Source organism: Aquarana catesbeiana, linkage group LG05 (genome assembly GCF_042186555.1).
Source record: "Aquarana catesbeiana isolate 2022-GZ linkage group LG05, ASM4218655v1, whole genome shotgun sequence".
NCBI classification, from domain to species: domain Eukaryota; kingdom Metazoa; phylum Chordata; class Amphibia; order Anura; family Ranidae; genus Aquarana; species Aquarana catesbeiana.
The window spans coordinates 190,423,097-190,441,822 of NC_133328.1; positions in this window are offsets into that span (position 1 = coordinate 190,423,097).

The window sequence follows — 18,726 nt, forward strand, 5'->3', positions numbered from 1 at the left end:
AATTGTGGCCTCATCATACAGACTGGCTCTCCGAGCCATTGTTTATAAAGTAAAGAAAGCTTGAATGGAAAATGTCATTTTTTTGGCTTTATAAATGTCATTATTGCTGCAGCAGGCTCTATACATGGTACAGATGTGCCCCATTACAGGCAGACTAAGGGGACCCTCCAAGCACTATATTTAAAGGAATTTTTCATTTTTATTGTTATTTTTCATTTAGGCATTTAAGACTTCAGAATAGTCACTTTCGATTTTTCCAGTTTGGGTCCCATAGACTTCAGTGTGGTTCGTTATTTGGTTCCAAAATTTGCGATGTTTGAAAGTTCTGCCGTGAACTGAACAGGGGTCATTCGGCTCATCTCTATTTCTTAACACTTAAAGTCAAAAGCAGTTCCAACCAGGACAGTATCTACCTTGAAGCAAACAATGCATTTGCCTTGGGTGGCAAATTTCAGGGGGGTGGCATTTTTAGATAAAATCTGGAGAGCAGGGAAGAAAGCTGTGCCTCCCTGCTAAATTAGGCTGCCGATCAGGGGTGAAACTACCAGGGTCACAGCTAGCAGGCCTTGCCGTTCTGCCACCTGAAAGGGGGGCCGACAAGTGGAATGGGGCCCTGTTGCCAGCAGTATCGGGTCCCCTCCTGCAAACCGGGTGCTGAGGTGAGGCTTGAGTCCACCCGCACACACCAGGCCTGTCACCACCATGTTCCACAGAGCAGAGGCAGTATGACTGTGGGGCGGCAGGTGAGGACCAGGAAGATGCAGCCGGAAAGCAGTGTGTCCCCCACCGGAGCCACCATCCTTACCCTGTGCCGGAGCCACGGTGTCTGCAAGTAACATGCAGAGGGAATTGCTGGCCCTGCTGAGGAGCAGCCTGAGCCTGAGGAGACGGAGATCTGTCTATGGACTCTCACTTGCCTGCTCCTTAGATTGTGAAGGTTTGTTCCTGAAAATATCCCTGGTTTTCAAATCTAACCATCTCTCATTCTGTTCTCTGCCTGTTATTTATAGTAATTATAATGTGGATTAAAAAATGACATGTTCATTCCACCCAAAGCAGATGTTTCAGGTTTTTACTAGATTTCACCATGTTGAATAGTTCAGAACCTAATTTTATGTACTCCAGCAATGGGATCTTGACTCTTTCAGGTTTTGCCTACCTGCTATGGTCATTACAAGGGAGGTTCACTTTTGGCACTGTGTGGGCAGTGGGGAAGTATGAGGTGACTGTGGGCACTGGAGGTGTCCCTCTCATCCTCCCTCTCTCCCCTCTTTCTCTTTCTCACCCCCTCTGTCATGCACCTGGTAGGAGTCTGAAATGACGAGGTCAGCCTCTCTTGTATCTTCAATCCAAGCCCCACTGGAAATGGAACAGATGGTGGCAAGGATCAGGAGGAACACGAGTGCCTGTGAATGCTGCGTGCAGAACTTGCCAGAAGTGTTGCAGACTGGGAAGTGCAGGCAGGGTTTCTGGTGAAGAGCTGGAACCAGTAAAGCTGAGAGGATGGATGGCTTCAGGGTTTCAGCAACAGGAAGTCAAGTCAAACAAACAGGGTTTCAGAATCTCAGGACACAGCTGAAGATCAAGTAGCACCTGTCAGAAATCAGAGAAACCCTTAAATAGGCTGTCAGGTGCCAATTGTGGCCAGATGTGTGTTCCTGCGCAAGGAAATCTGCTGATGCCCGTGAATGCGTGCATGCGCACGTGTGCGTGCCGGGCGCATCCTGACAGTTCTCTTACATTGCCCCCCCCCCTTAAGGGCAGCCTCCGGATGCCCTTCAAGTGTCTTTTCTCTGGGTGGCATTGAAAAAAGGCTTGCGCTAGTTTGGGAGCATGCACATCTGAAGCTGGTTCCCAGGAATTTTCTTCCGACACCATAGCCTTTCCATTTAATGAGGAACTGTGTTTGGTTATGCCTTCTTCTACAGTCCAACACGGCTTCCACCTCAAATTCCTCATTCCCTTCGATGAGCAGTGGAGGAGGAATTTCAGAAACCCGATCTGAAAATGGATTTGGTACAGCTGGTTTCAACAAAGAGACATGGAATATAGGGTGGATCTTTAGATTCTTGGGTAACGCCAACTTGAATGCTACTGTGTTAATTTTCCTCTTGACTGGGAAGGGTCCCAAAAATTTTGGGCCAAGTTTTCTTGAGGGACAGCTCAGTTTCAAGTTTGTTATGGAAAGCCAGACCTTGTCTCCAGGTTTAAGATTCAGATTACGTCTCTTCTTGTCGAAGAACTTTTTATTGCTTGCTTGAGTCTTGGAGATTGTATCTTGCAGTAATTGGTTATTAGTACTGAGGAAGTTTAATCTGTTTTGTACAGCAGATACAGATGATTCAATGGCCAGCTCAGGTAAGAAAGAGGGGTGGTACCCATAATTGGCAAAAAAGGGTGATTGCTTGGTTGCAGAGTGGATGGAATTATTGTATGAAAATTCTGCCAGTGGGAGAAGTGATAGCCAGTCATCTTGTGCAAAAGAGGAAAAACACCGTAAGTACTGCTCAAGGGTTTGATTGGTTCTTTCAGTTTGTCCATTAGTTTGTGGATGGTAGGCTGTGGAGAGGCAGAGTTTAGTGTTCAGTGCTTGGCATAATGCCCTCCAAAATCTAGACGTAAACTGCACCCCACGATCAGAGATGATGCTATCAGGGACACCATGTAATCTTACAATCTCCTTGATGAAAGCTGAGGCGGTCTCTGTGGCCGAAGGAGTTCCTTGTAAGGGTACAAAATGGGCCATCTTGGTCAGGCGATCCACCACAACAAACACGGTGCTGAAGTCTTCGGATGGGGGGAGTTCCACGATGAAATCCATGGAGATCATGCTCCATGGTTTCTCAGGTACAGGGAGTGGCTCAAGTAGGCCCCAAGTTTTGGCTCTGTCCATCTTATTCCGAAGGCATGTCACACAAGAGTTAACATATCTTTTGCAGTCTTGCATCAAGTCTGGCCACCAGAATGTACGAGAGATCAGATCGGCCGTTTTGCGAATTCCAAAGTGGCCCGCTAATGGGTGGTCATGACATCGCCTCAGGACAGCAACTCTGAATTGCTCAGGGATAAAGATTTGCTCCTTATGAAAGTACAGACCATCCCTCAATTGAAAAGCCAGATCTTTGGAAGGTGGTTGGTTTACCACATCTGCTTTTATCTGAGATGTCAAATCCACCTAAAGAAGCAAAAAATTTTTGGCTGGTAGAATAGTATCAGGTTCTGAGGATACCTCTGGGTCACTGAACATGCGGGACAAGGCATCTGGTTTACCATTCTTTGAGCCAGGACGATAAGTTATTTGGAACATAAAACAAGAGAAGAAAAGTGCCCACTTTGCCTGCCGGGGTCTTAGTCGTCTAGCCGTCCTCAAGTATTCGAGATTTTTATGGTCCGTGAAGATGAGGATGGGGTGAGCTGCTCCTTCCATGAGGTAGAGCCATTCTTCAAGCGCAGCCTTGATAGCCAGCAATTCTTGGTCTCCAACATCATAGTTCCTTTCAGAAGGATTTAATTTCTTAGAGAAAAAGGCCACAGGATGGAGCAAAGATTTGGGACCTTGGCATTGAGACAAAATAGTGCCCAGCGCACTCTCAGAGGCATCCACCTCCAAAACGTAGGCTAAGGATGGATCAGGATGTTTCAAGATAGGAGCTGACGTGAATAAAGTTTTTAACTGTTCAAAAGCTGTTTGAGCTTCAGGGGTCCATCGGAAAGGAACATGCTGCTTTGTTAACTGAGTGATGGGAGTGATGATGCCAGAAAAGTTCTTGATAAATTTTCTGTAAAAGTTGGCGAATCCCACAAATCTCTGAACAGCTTTCCTGTCGACAGGGGAAGGCCATTCCAGGACGGAAGTGACTTTCTGTGAGTCCATGGAGATACCGTCAGCAGAGATGACAAGTCCCAGGAAATGTATGGTTTGTTTTTCAAAGTCACATTTCTCAGCCTTTGCGTAAAGGCGGTGTTCCCTCAGCCGACTCAGTACTTTCTTTACATGAGTCATATGGGATTCTAGAGTTTCAGAGAATATAAGGATGTCATCCAGATACACGATGACGAATAAATCAAGGAAGTCCCGAAAAACGTCATTAACCAGATGTTGGAATGTGGCAGGGGCGTTACAGAGTCCGAATGGCATGACTTGATATTCAAAATGACCGAAGCATGTTCGGGAAGGCCGTCTTCCATTCATCTACCTCCCTGATTCTGACAAGATTATAAGCACCTCTCAGATCCAATTTGGAGAACACCCGTGCCCCATGCAGCCTTTGAAAAAGTTCAGGGATCAGAGGCAGAGGGTACCTGTTTTTAACAGTGACCCTGTTAAGGTCACGATAGTCCACACAGGGCCTAAGGGTATGGTCTTTCTTTTCAACTAAGAAAATACCGGCCCCTGCTGGTGAAGTGGAGGACCGGATGAACTGTTTTTCAAGGCTTTCATCGATATAAATCCGCAGGGCTTCTAGTTCAGGCTCAGAGAGAAGATAAATTTGCCCAAACGGGATCTTGGCCCCTGGTAAAAGTTCAATAGGACAATCATATGTTCTATGGGGAGGAATAGCGTCCGCTCCTTTCTTGTTAAATACATCCAGATACTCGTGGTAGGCAGCAGGGACCAGATTAGAGGTTTCATTGACAGGGAGGATACCCAGGAGGGGTGTGGTATTGAAACTCTTTTCAGGTAGGCAGTGAATTTGGCAGTAGTCAGAGGAGAAGGAGATGTCTCCGATAAGCCAGTTAATGTGAGGATTATGTGCCGTCAACCATGGAATGCCAAGGATGACCGGGAACATGGGAGAAGCTATGATATCCAAAAGGAGGAATTCATGGTGGCCGGAAGAAGTACGGCAGGAAATAGGTAAAGTCTCTTGGGTAACTGGGCCTGATTTAATGCCGGAACCATCAGCCAGATGAACATGGAATTCCTGCTTCTTGGCACATACAGGCAGCTGGTGGAGAGAAGCAAATGCAGAGTCCATAAAACAACTACAGGCCCCAGAGTCTATGATTGCAAGTATAGTAATGGGTGGTCATGACATCGCCTCAGGACAGCAACTCTGAATTGCTCAGGGATAAAGATTTGCTCCTTATGAAAGTACAGACCATCCCTCAATTGAAGAGCCAGATCTTTGGAAGGTGGTTGGTTTACCACACATGCTTTTATCTGAGACATCAAATCCGCCTGAAGAAGCAAAACATTTTTGGTTGGTAGAATAGTATCAGGTTCTGAGTATACCACTGGGTCGCTGAACATGCGGGACAAGGCATCCGGTTTACCATTCTTTGAGCCAGGACGATAAGTTATATGGAACATAAAACGAGAGAAGAAAAGTGCCCACCTTGCCTGCCGGGGTCTTATGCCCCGTACCCATGGTTGGACATTGATCGGACATTCCGTCAACAAAATCCTAGGATATTTTCCGACGGATGTTGGCTCAAACTTGTTTTGCGTACACACAGTCGCACAAAGTTGTCGGAATTTCCGATCGCCAAGAACGCGGTGACGTCAACCACGTACGACGAGACTAGAAAAAGCCAGTTCAGGAAAAAGCGCGGCACCCTTTGGGCTCCTTTTGCTAATCTCGCGCTTTTTCAGACTCGTGGCTTTCAGATCGTTTTCTGCGGTTCAGTTTGTGCTTGTGGGTTTGTATCTGCTCTTCAGTGCATGCAAGCAAGCTACGTGTGACTTGTCATTGTGTTCTTGTTCGTTCGTTACTGTTTTTCAGGTCGCTCTTCACAGGCCTTGCTGTTCTTCAGTGCGTTCTGTTACTTCGTTCTGAGCAGCCGACCGTTTTCTAGCCATGTTGCGTATACGTACTCCTCGTAGAGTTCGTGCTGTGTGGGGGCTTGGTATTGGGGTCCTGACCTTGACACAATTCCAGTCCATGAACAGGGTGGGGAGGAGTTCATGGACCAAGAATTGGTTGCTTCAGCGTGACCAGTTCTGTCATATGCCTTTGCTCCATGAGATCCGTGAGAATAATCCTGATGATTTCAGGAACTTTCTCAGGATGACGGACCCCATATTTCACCGTTTGTTGGCTTCGCTGACCCCCTATATCAGCAGGCAGGATACCTGCATGAGGCAAGCCATCACTCCGGAGCAGAGGCTCATCACTACCCTGCGGTACTTAGCGACAGGGAGAAGCCTTCAGGACTTGAAGTTCTCGACAGGCATCTCCCCCCAGGCTCTGGGGATCATTATCCCAGAGACCTGTTCTGCCATCATCCAGGTCCTGCAGAAGAAGTATATTAGGGTAAGATTTTTATTGTTTAATATCACATTTTATTGTATTGAATGTTTGCTAATATATTGTATTTCTTTCCTCATTCCCTAATTACCATGATTGTAATATGCTGTGAATGTCCCCTTTGTCCTCATTCATGCTGGAATTTTATGTAATTTTTTTTTGTCCTTCATACATATTTCCTTCACTTACCTCCTCAGCATGCTCTCCTGCCCCTATATTCACCTCATGTAGTCACTTAACAATGTATTTTATCAGCTCCATAGTAGTGCTTTACCCCAAACACCCCCTAAAATGTTTAGAAATGTGATTTGTGCTTTAAATTCAGGCAGAGTGCCAGAGGCTTGTTTTTGTGGTGTCCCTAAATCATTTTGAACCCTCCCCCCCCCCCAACTGCTAAGTCAGCTGATCCCAATTCTCTATCTATCCTCAATCGTCTATCTGCTGACTTTGCCAAACCCATACACACTATACCCATCTCTTTTGTGGTAAGATTTATTGATGAATTCCCCAAAGCATGTAGTGCAAGGGCCTGCCGGTATACTTTCAAATGGTACTGTTTCAAGTTTTTGTATCCTATTATTATCTTGATAGGTAATAGCAGAATGTCCAAATGTGCTCAAATGTGTACAGTGTGTATTTATATCTTTGTATTATGACACTTCTTACCTGTCCAGTGGGCTGCCAATAGTGTAACTAAGGAGGGGCTGTTCCAAGTAATGCCCATTATTTAGACATTCATCTCTCAATGAAGTGAAGAGGGTTACCTGTCCAAGATCCCCCCCTATAATGTTAGAAATGGCCCATGAGAGGGGGGGAGGGGGAATATGATAGGTGTACCTTATACTTTGGTGTTGTAAAATTCCTCTTAATAAATGTTATCTGGATGTTGGCCAAGAATGTTTGTGTCTAATCTGCTTTCCATGTTTATGTGCAAAAATACTAATTTTTTTTGTTTTCCTCAACAGTTTCCTTCCACGCTACAGGAATGGCAGACTGTGGCCTCCCACTTTGCCCAGCGGTGGGACTTTCCTAACTGCAGAGGGGCAATTGATGGGAAACACGTCCACATCGTCCCACCACCCAACTTGGGGTCATACTATTATAATTACAAGGGGTTCAATAGTATTGTGATGTTGGCGGTGGTGTCGGCTAATTACGAGTTCCTGTATGTGGACGTGGGGAAGAATGGCCGGATGTCCGATGGTGGAGTCATCGCCCAGACGGAGTTTTACAGGCGTCTCCAGAATGGCAGCTTGGACTTGCCACCTCCAGAAGACAATGTGGAAGGACTCCCATTCGTCTTCGTTGCGGATGAAGCATTTGCGCTGGGGGACCATCTTATGCGGCCATTCCTGATGAGGACCCTCACCCCGGAACAGAGGGTTTTTAATTACCGGCTGGCCAGAGCCAGAGGAGTGGTGGAGAACACATTTGGAATCATGGCCAGCCGGTTCCACCTATTTCTTACACCCATCCATATGGCGGAGTATAAACTGAATCATATAATCCTGGCATGCTGTGTTCTACATAACTTTTTACGTCAACATTCTGCCAACTATGCTAGCTCAGTTGGGCCTGAGGCCAGAATTATAAATGAAACAACCCTGACGGCGCTTGAAAGTGGCCGTCCTGGCTTGCCCTCCCTGAGTGCCCGTGATGTCCGGTTAAGATACTTTGAGTTCTTTGTGGGTAGGGGGGCCATCAATATGCCAGACAATTTGTGAAACCTTGATCCAATTAAAAAAAAATTTCCAAATCTTTGGTGACATTTACTGCTTGTGTTTGTTTTAGCTGACCCTAACAGAAATGTGGTGAGTCCAAAAAATGGCGTGATTGTGTAACCTTACAAAGCACTGTTGGGTGTTATTTACTAAAGGCAAAGACACTTTGCACTACAAGTGCACCTGAAATTGCACTGAAACTGCACTTGTAGTGCAAAGAGGATTTGCCCTTAGGAAATAACCCCCATTGTCACAGAAAACATCACCACAAAAGTGTTGTAGCGTTGAGACAATAATCCACACATTCTTGATTAACAATCTTTTTAATACCTGCACAATCACATGTGCATTTAGAAAAGGTTTTTAAAACAAACTAACATGTTTGTTGTATAACAATTTTTGGGGTGGCATTATCAAAAATAGAAATGTCCATTTAAGATAAAACAGGCATGTTAAAACCAACAAGAAAAACACAAATCTTGAACTTACAAAGTTCACATTTGGTAGAACTTGAAGGCAATATCAGACATGAGTATTTAGGAACTGTTTTTGATATTGCGTTCAGATGGGGTGAAGTCACCCCAGGAAAAGCCAAATTTGGAAGATGCACACAAATTTCCCAATGTCAACATGTGCTAGCTGCCATCACGGGGGATCAAGGGACGTGTTTTGGGGGAGAAACCCCTTCCTCTCAGCTACTTTATTATTGAGGAAGGGGTTGCACCCCCAAAATGCGTCCATTGATCTCCCGTGATGGCAGATAGCACATGTTGGCCCACTGTGTGCATCCTCCAAATTTGGCTTTTCTAAAAATCTCTAAAACATTTGAACATTGTAGCACACAAAAAAAGAAAGTGATTTGGAGGGGTTTTAAACTCTACCCAAAACATCAATGATGTTCTTATTTTTTTTATAACATCGTTTTTCTGGAGGTTTTCCAAAGCTAAATTACACCCCATGATCTCCCCGATCAAGATCTGGGCACTTTCTGATGTGAAACGATCTGGATCCACAACATCACGATCACCTAAAAAGAGAGAAACCAAACAAAAACAGGTATAAAAGATATGCCGGCATCCATCTCTTACCTGAGCCTGTGATCGCAGACACTCACCTGTTGTGGTGACTAGTTCCACCACATCTTCTTCCTCCTGCTCTTCTTGTGTTGGGGAGATTTCCCCTTCTTCCAGAGAGGGGGGCTCTGGTCTCCTCGGATGAGGAGTGTCCTCTGAGTCTTTTCTCCCCTATGTAAAACAAAAATGGTATACTTAGCACACAGATATTTGATGGCAGAACTATAAATAGGAAACATTGCTTGGAAGTGGGGTACAATTGTCTATTTTGGCAGAGTTCCAAAATGTAACATTTTCAGTGTCCTTTGTCATGCTGCAATACTTTACCTGTTTGGTACAAGCTTCACAGATGGAGACCCCCCTATAGTATACACTGGAGCACCTGTGTGGCCCCCCTAATAAAAATGGTGTTCTGGTGTCCCACACTAGTGCTCCAGTGTCCAGATGTGAAAACAGCTGCTCAGTGTCCTCTCCTTACACAGAATCTAGTTTGCATTTCATTCTAGTAACAAAGCCATCTACACAACCAAATTAGTTTCATACAAGTAGGGCGGAAAAAATGTGGCCAAATGCAAATGGCCAAAACAATGGTGTTTTATAGGCCGAAAGAAAAATGTTTGATACGAATAAATAATGTCCCCATCAACATGAAAGTTGCCATTTTAAAATGTACGCTTTTAAGAAAAGCACATGGAGCAGCACGAACGTAATAAAGACAAAAAGAAGAGGAACACAGCACAACGACTTACTTTTTTGCAGCACTCTCCGGATCTTTCTGTATTGCTCATGTTCTCGTAATTTGAGGTCCGACCACCGTTTCCTGAGCTGATCAGTCGATCGACGTACCCGAAATTCAGGTGCAGACTCCTGACCACTTTCGGCATGATCTTGGCCTTTCTGACATTTGGGTTGGGGTAAGGTCCATACTTTCCATCATAGTCGGCCTTCTTCAAGATGTCGACCATCTCCCCAAAGGACATATTTGATGCCTTAAATTTTCTCCTTCTGGATTGGGACGTCTCCTGATCCGGGCTTTCCTCCTCCTCATTGCTGTAATTAGCACGCACCTGCTGTGTCTCCGCCATGTTCTCTTCCCCCACTGCGCAGAAGGAAAAGGGGCAGGGAATAGACTAGAAAGAACGTCAGGGGCGGGCGCAGTGTGTATAAAGCGTAACACGCGTGCGTATTATGTACGATCTGTGAGCGGAGGAAGGAGCATCGGAGGCGCCGATTGTGATAACGAAGGTAAGATCTAAACTTGGGCCTATACTGCTTCGAAATTGAAGCCTATATTGTAACAAGATTAGGAGAGTTTGGCCTGACCTTAGGGTTTGTCTTATGTTGTGTCTTGCAGAGAAAATGGATGGCTTCAACAACCACAATTTCCTCCCCCTGTTCATAGACAAGTACAGGGAGCTGCCCTGTCTGTGGCAGGTGAGACACCCCCATTACAACAATAAGCAAAAGAGGCAGGCAGCCTCTGGAGAAACTGCTGGAGTTGATGACACTGGTGGTCCCCACAGCAACCATCCCCTATTTAAAAACCAAAATTGGTGGCCTGAGGAGCACTTATCTTAGGGAGCGCAAGAAGGTCACAGATTCCCAGAGATCCGGAGCTGCAGCAGATGATGTTTATGTCCCCAGGCTGTGGTACTATGAGAGACTGCGATTTCTGTCAGACCACACTGAAATCAGGGAATCCCTCTCCACTCTTCCTTCCACTCTTCCTTCCACCCCAGCTGAGGCTACCGATGTCCAACCTGGGCCTTCCAGCCAGGAAGAAGTGGAGGAGCCCAGCTTGAGCCAGGTATAGCATTGTTCTACAGATTTCTGGTCAATAAATAAATGATGTTTACTAGATGTTATTATTGATCACTAATTGCTGATTGCAAAAAGTGTTTTACATATCAATAGACAGTAGTGGGCACCCAAAATTGGGACAAGAATGAAAAATGCTGGGCTCAGAATGATAGTCTGTTATATTTGTTAACATGCAATTTGCAACAGTCAGGAGGTGAAAATTGTGTGTGATTGATGAAAAAAATAATAAAACAATGTCCCTTTTTCATACACAGGAAGACCTCAGCCAGGAGGAGGCTGTGGAATGTGGCAGCCAGGAGGGGGCGGGGCTAAGTTGCAGCCAGGAGGAGGCGGGGCTAAGTATCAGCCAGGAGAAGCCTGGGACAAGTCGAAGCCTGACCGAATCGCAGGTTCCTCCCCTCCACCTTCCATACAAAAGAGCGAGGAAGGCGACTCACATGCAGGATTCTGCCCTCAGGCTGATTCAGGAGGCTTCTGCGTCCCTCAGAGCCATACCCACTCCCGAAGAGGCCTTTGCCTGCATGGCTGCCACAAAACTGCAGGACATGCAGGAGGGTCAACGCAAAATATGTGAGGACCTTCTTTATAAAGTCCTAAGTAAGGGGGTGAGTGGTGAACTAACACCCAATACCCACCTGAATGAGTTGGCCCCTCCTCCTCCTGCTGCCACAACTCCACCACCAGAGCCACAGCGTGGAAGGAGGCGTGGAAGGAAGACAAGAGAGTGATGGCCCTGGGTTCAGTCTGGTCTGGCAAAAGATGCAGTCTCTTGTATGACCACAGCCTGGGGACACAGATGTCATCTGCTGCTTTCCGGATCTCTGGGACTTCTGGACCAGACTGCACTCCCTTAGATAAGGACTCCTCAGGCCACCAATTTTGCTTGAAAATAGTTGATGTGTGCCCTGGGGGTCCAAGGCTTTACCCATTTCTGCTGTTTCTCCAGCATTGTCTCCCTCTTTGTTTAGTTGTGAGCCCTTAATAAATGACATTTTTTGGAAAATTATACTCTCCTATGTGTGTTTTCATTCAAAAAGGACAGTTTGTTGGTGACGATTCACGTACATTTCTAAAGTACAATGTGAAATTAACAAGAGACAACAACACCAAACAATCTCCTACAGATTAAATATAACAACATATCAATGGTGTTGTGGTAACTTGACACACAAAACACACACAAAAATATTCTGGAGTAAAACTAAAAATACAATAAAACAAAGATCAGCCTTTAAAAAAATACAAACCAAAAAAAATAATCTGCCTTAAAACAAACAAAAAAAAAATACAACACAAAAATAATATTGTCAGATGTGACAAATCAAAATATATTGAGGGAATCCCGATAAATAGTAAAGAAAGAAGTTTGTGAGAAGTCTGTGAATATGAGCAGCAAAACTACTTCATTCTTCTCACATTATAAAAAAGAAGAGAGTGCGCTGTATTAAACCATTTTTAACATTGCAGCGTGACGAAAGTGCTGTATCCATTGCGAACGCTAAGTTTACCAGACCGAGCTGTTCTGTCTCGGAATTTCTTCTGAGCATGCATGGCACTTTGTGCGTCGGAACAGGCCAAACACGGTCGGAATTGACGCGATTGTATTTTGTTGTCGGAAAGTTTTATAGCCTACTCTCAAACTTTGTGTGTCGGAAAATCCGATGGAAAATGTTCGATGGAGCCCACACACGGTCGGAATTTCCGACAACATGTTCCGATCGGACATTTTCCATTGGAAAATCCGACCATGTGTACGGGGCATTAGTCATCTAGCCGTCCTCAAGTATTAGAGATATTTATGGTCCGTGAAGATGAGGATGGGGTGAGCTGCTCCTTCCAGGAGGTAGAGCCATTCTTCAAGCGCAGCCTTGATAACCAGCAATTCTCGGTCTCCAACATCATAGTTCCTTTCAGAAGGATTTAATTTCTTAGAGAAAAAGGCCACAGGATGGAGCAAAGATTTGGGACCTTGGCGTTGAGACAAAATAGTGCCCAGTGCACTCTCAGAGGCATCCACCTGCAAAACGTAGGCTAAGGATGGATCAGGATGTTTCAAGATAGGAGCTGACGTGAATAAAGTTTTTAACTGTTCAAAAACTGTTTGAGCTTCAGGGGTCCATCGGAAAGGAACATGCTGCTTTGTTAACTGAGTGATGGGAGTGATGATGCCAGAAAAGTTCTTGATAAATTTTCTGTAAAAGTTGGCAAAAACCCACAAATCTCTGAACAGCTTTCCTGTCGACAAGGTAAGGCCATTCCAGTTTGGAAGTGACTTTCTGTGGGTGAATGGAGATACCTAGGAAGTCCTAGGAAATGTATGGTTGGTTTTTCAAAGTTACATTTCTCAGCCTTTGCGTAAAGGCGGTGTTCCCTCAGCTGACCCAGTACTTTCTTTACATGAGTCCTATGGGATTCTAGAGTTTCAGAGAATATAAGGATGTCATCCAGATACACGATGACGAATAAATCAAGGAAGTCCCGAAAAACGTCATTAACCAGATGTTGGAATGTGGCAGGGGCGTTGCAGAGTCCGAATGGCATGACTTGATATTCAAAATGACCGAAGCGTGTTCGGAAGGCCGTCTTCCATTCATCTTCCTCCCTGATTCTGACAAGATTATAAGCACCTCTCAGATCCAATTTGGAGAACACTCGTGCCCCATACAGCCTTTGAAAAAGTTAAAGGATCAGAGGCAGTGGGTACCGGTTTTTAACAGTGACCCTGTTAAGGTCACGATAGTCCACACAGGGCCTAAGGGTATGGTCTTTCTTTTCAACAAAGAAAATACCGGCCCCTGCTGGTGAAGTGGAGGGCCGGATGAACTGTTTTTCAAGGCTTTCATCGATATAAATCCGCAGGGCTTCTAGTTCAGGGCTTCTAGTTTGCCCAAAAGGGATCTTGGCCCTTGGTAAAAGTTCAATAGGACAATCATATGTTCTATGGGGAGGAAGAGCGTCCGGTCCTTTCTTGTTAAATACATCCAGATACTCGTGGTAGGCAGCAGGGACCAGATTAGAGGTTTCATGGTCAGGGAGGATACTCAGGAGGGGTGTGGTATTGAAACTCTTTTCAGGTAGGCAGTGAATTTGGCAGTAGTCAGAGGAGAAGGAGATGTCTCTGGTAAGCCAGTTAATGTGAGGATTATGTGCCTTCAACCATGCAATGCCAAGGATGACCGGGAACATGGGAGAAGCTATGATATCCAAACGGAGGAATTCATGGTGGCCGGAAGAAGTACGGCAGGAAATAGGTAAAGTCTCTTGGGTAACTGGGCCTGATTTAATGCCGGAACCATCAGCCAGATGAACATGGAATTCCTGCTTCTTGGCACATACAGGCAGCTGGTGGAGAGAAGCAAATGCAGAGTCCATAAAACAACTACAGGCCCCAGAGTCTATGATTGCAAGTACAGGAACAGTCTTTTCAGAAAACTGGAGCACAATGGAAAGAGAGACATGAGACTGGTACCTCCCTGAGAGATGCATCATGTGAGGCTGACGGGAGAAAGACCTGCGGGTCTTTGCTGGGCAAGTCTGTATAAAATGACCTGCCTCCCCGCAATAGAGACACAGATTGTCCTTTAATCGATGAAGGCGTTCATCAGGAGAAAGGAGTGGTCTTCGAAAACTTCTATGAGGAGTCTTATGCAGTTCCCTCCTTCTGGGGGATGCAACGGATGAGGATGCAGGAATGTCAGACCTTGAAGCCACAGAAAGGGTTCCTTTGGACCTTTCGGATTGCCTTTCACGTAATCGCCGATCGATCTGAATGGTTAGATCGATCAGGTCTTCCAGGGATGCTGGAACTTCCACTCTGGCAAGCTCATCCTTTAAGGTGTCAGACAGTCCTAGTCGAAACTGGTGGCAAAGTGCGGAATAATTCCATTGGGTATCTGCACTCCATACACTGAAGTCAGTTACATATTCCTCAGAAGACCTTGGACCTTGCTGTAATTTGCCAAGCATGAATTCGGCAGTCTGCTGTTAGAAGGGGTCTGCATAAAGTTGAGCCATGGCTAAGAAGAAAGAATCCGTAGTTGTCAGGACAGGGTCATGTTGTTCCCGGAGATGATGACCCAGGAAAGTGGTTCATCCAATAGTAACGTAATGATAAACCCCACCTTGATGTTTTCAGATGTGAAGGTCTGGGGTAACAGGGAGAAATATAGTTCGCAGGAATTCTGGAATGTGCAAAACTTCTTGCGATTTCCGGAGAATCGCTCAGGCATAGGCACCCTGGGTTCAGGAGCGGAAGCAACCTCATGGAACAAGCCAGGCTCTGTTTGGGAATATGAATCAGAGACCAAAAGCGGAGCACAGGCCAATGCGACATTCTCATCGTGGGGAAATCGCTCTTCCATGCGACTCAGATTTTCTTGTAACTTCTGCACAATATTGGATAGCACAGAAATAGATCTGTAAATGTCCTCTGGTGGAGAGGCCTCCCTTTCAGACTCCATTTGAGGCTGCTTGATACTGTCACGTACCTGGTAGGAGTCTGAAATGACGAGGTCAGCCTCTCTTGTATCTCCAATCCAAGCCCCACTGGAGATGGAACAGATGGTGGCAAGGATCAGGAGGAACACGAGTGCCTGTGAATGCTGCCTGCAGAACTTGCCAGAAGTGTTGCAGACTGGGAAGTGCAGGCAGGGTTTCTGGTGAAGAGCTGGAACCAGCAAAGCTGAGAGGATGGACGGCCAGCACAGGTGCTCGGAAACAGCGTGGAGCCAAACAGGAGACAGGAGTGAGGTCATCAGGTAAGCCAGGTTCAGTAACGGGCGGGCAGCGAGGTACCAAGGTATAAACAGGAGCAAGGTCAAACAGGAAGCCAGGATCAGGAACCGGTAATCAGAGTCCAGAAACAGGGTCAGGAAGGCCAGGGTTTCAGCAACAAGAAGTCAAGTCAAACAAACAGGGTTTCAGAATCTCAGGACACAGCTGAAGATCAAGCAGCACCTGTCAGAAATCAGAGCAACCCTTAAATAGGCTGTAGGCGCCAATTGTGGCCAGATGTGTGTTCCTGCGCAAGGAAATCTGCCGATGCCCGTGAATGCGCGCATGCGCACGTGTGTGTGCCGGGCACATCCTGAAAGTCCTCTTACACCCTCAGTCCCTCACGCCCCTATTTTCCACCACCACTCTCTCTCTCCCCCACCCCCACTCACTCTCTCCCCCACCTCTTTCCCCCTCCCTCTCTCTCTATTCCTCTCTCCAACCTCTTTCCCCCTCCCTCTCTCTCTCTCTTTCTCTCTCCAACCTCTTTCCCCCTCTTTCTCCCCACCTCTCTTTACCTTTCCCTCTCTCTCTCTCTTTCACCCTCCTCTCTTCCTCTCTCTCTCTCTCTCTCTCTCTCTCTCTCTCTCTCTCTCTAACCCCCTTTCTCTCTCTAACCTCTCTCTCTCTCACCCTCACTCTCTCTCTCTCAATCCCCCTCTTTTCCATCGTCCTCCCTCACTCTTTCCCCCCTCCTCTCTCACCTTCTCCCATTTCTTTTCCATGTCCCCCATCTCTCTGTCCTTCCTAATCCTATCTCTTCTCCTAGCGGGGTGGGGGGAGCACTGTGGCAGGCTAGTAAGGGGTTTGGGAGGAGCACTGTGGCAGACTAACGGGGGGATTGGGGGTTGCACTGTGGCAGGCTAACGGTGGGGGTTTACTATCCCACAGTCCACCAGAGACCACACATAGCAACCAGAAACCCAACAAAGCAACCATAGACCCTGAATAGCCACTTGAGAAGGCAGGGGTGGGACAAATTTAGATGGGGGGCACCCAATCTCAGTCTTGCCTAGGGCAGCAGAAAACCAAAATACACCATCAGTTCCAACGCTGAAAGAATGAATTCAGTAGGTAGACTACATCAAAAATGGAATCAGTCCTACACTTAAAACAGAATGGACATATATAATTCGGCAATAATTGGTATGATTGGATGAAATTCCAGGAGCAAATTTTTTTTAAATAAATCATGAAAAAACTATGATTATGTAATGGAAATTTGTAAGTTCTGTATATAATTGTATTGTATTTTGTATGTATTGCACACTGCCCTCACTGTGCACACAGCACTAATAATGTTTTCAGTAAATGTTTACATTGGGGGGCGTGGCTTGGACGGGATCGGAGATGGCCGTTTGAGAGGAGAGCTCCGGCACACTGAGGACGATTTCAGCCTCTTCTAACACCACCGCCAGCCAGATTAAGCCATGAGTAAGCCGAATAGAAGCACCTCGGCACCCCGCTCCACCAAGGCGACAGAGAAACAATCTGGGACACAGCTAAGTAATAACATCCCGGACATATTTCGCACAAAGGCTGCAACCCTCCACAAGGAGACACAGGCCTCACAGGCATCCAAGGCCTCATCCCTGGCCTCGCTTAGCTGCTCCGCGATCGTGCCGGTGGACATCCACAGCGCAACATCCACAATCCCATCCTTACTGGATCTGCAAAGAGACCTGCAGAGGGTCGCTCTGGACATAAAACATACCCTAACAACTGCCATATCAGATCTGAAAATGGACATCCAGGCAATGCATAATCGCCTATCTGAAGTGGAGGAATCATCTCAAATACAGGCAGCTGCAATCAGGCAAGTACAAAAAGCTGATATGCATCTCCCAGATATCTTTGAACTCCACAGACAAGTGGAAGACCTCGACAACAGAGGACGCAGACATAATATAAGAGTAAGGGGGGCCCTGAGGGCATAGATCCATCTGCACTGATGCAGACAGTTTGCACAATATTCAATGAACTCCTTGAACGGCCTGCAGATACCCCCATTGATATGGAGAGAATCCATTGTGCACTTAGAACACCTCCCTGGGACACAGAACCCCCTCGGGACATAGTGTGCTGTCTAGTAAACTTTCCGCTTAAAGAGGAGATTCTTAGAAAGGCGAGAGATAGAGGCCGTATTTTATACAATGGCACAGACATCAAATTGTTCCAAGACCTATCTCAGATAACATTACAAAACAGACGCACACTACGCCCCCTGCTGGAAACGTTATGGGCACGCAACATACAATACAGGTGGAAGTTTCCATTTTGCCTCGCAGCCACCACCAGAGGTCGCACCGCACTCCTCAGAACACCAGAAGACCTCCTCATGTTCTGTGAACAGCTTGATATCCCAGCAATTGAATTACTGGAATGGTACTCCTTCTACTTCCCATCGGAACCTTGGAAGGCAGTTTCATACAATGCTTCACCAAAAGCACAACGCTACATATCCAGACGCCGAAGACTGGACCCTACATCCCCGGGAGAACGCTTTTCACGTCCAGATGTACCACCGCATGCTATGAACCGTGCAGACACCCCGCGCAGGAATTACAGAGATGATTAATTTAGTGCTCAACATACCCCAGAGTCATATACTGTATATGCCTGAACTTTTGTATATGTAAGATGATGGAAACTCTTCAGAATCAAAATATCAACTGAGATACTGTGTTCTATCCAGAAAAGTACCTTATTGTGTTACGAATACAAACACATCTCTTCAACTCCATTGGACTGAATTGCCAAAGACATGCAGAGGCTAAATACCACATAATCTTTCCCAAAACCCTTTTGCCACAAGTTAACGGGAAAGGTAAAAGTTCTAAGTTTTGATTGACTTAACAGTTAACCGACCCCCTACAGTGGTAAGAAATACATACCTCAAGCATAACAAGGGAGGGGATTTTTATTAACTGCCTCTGTGGAACTGGTCCTATATAATTTCTTGTTTTTGCCTTTTTACCTTTTTGCATTTTTTTTTTTTTTTTCAATTTTTTCTCGCATATGTCTTGCTTTAACAGATAATATTCAGCTCTAGGCTGCACAATAGTGGAGGGAGGACCAGTCCAGCTC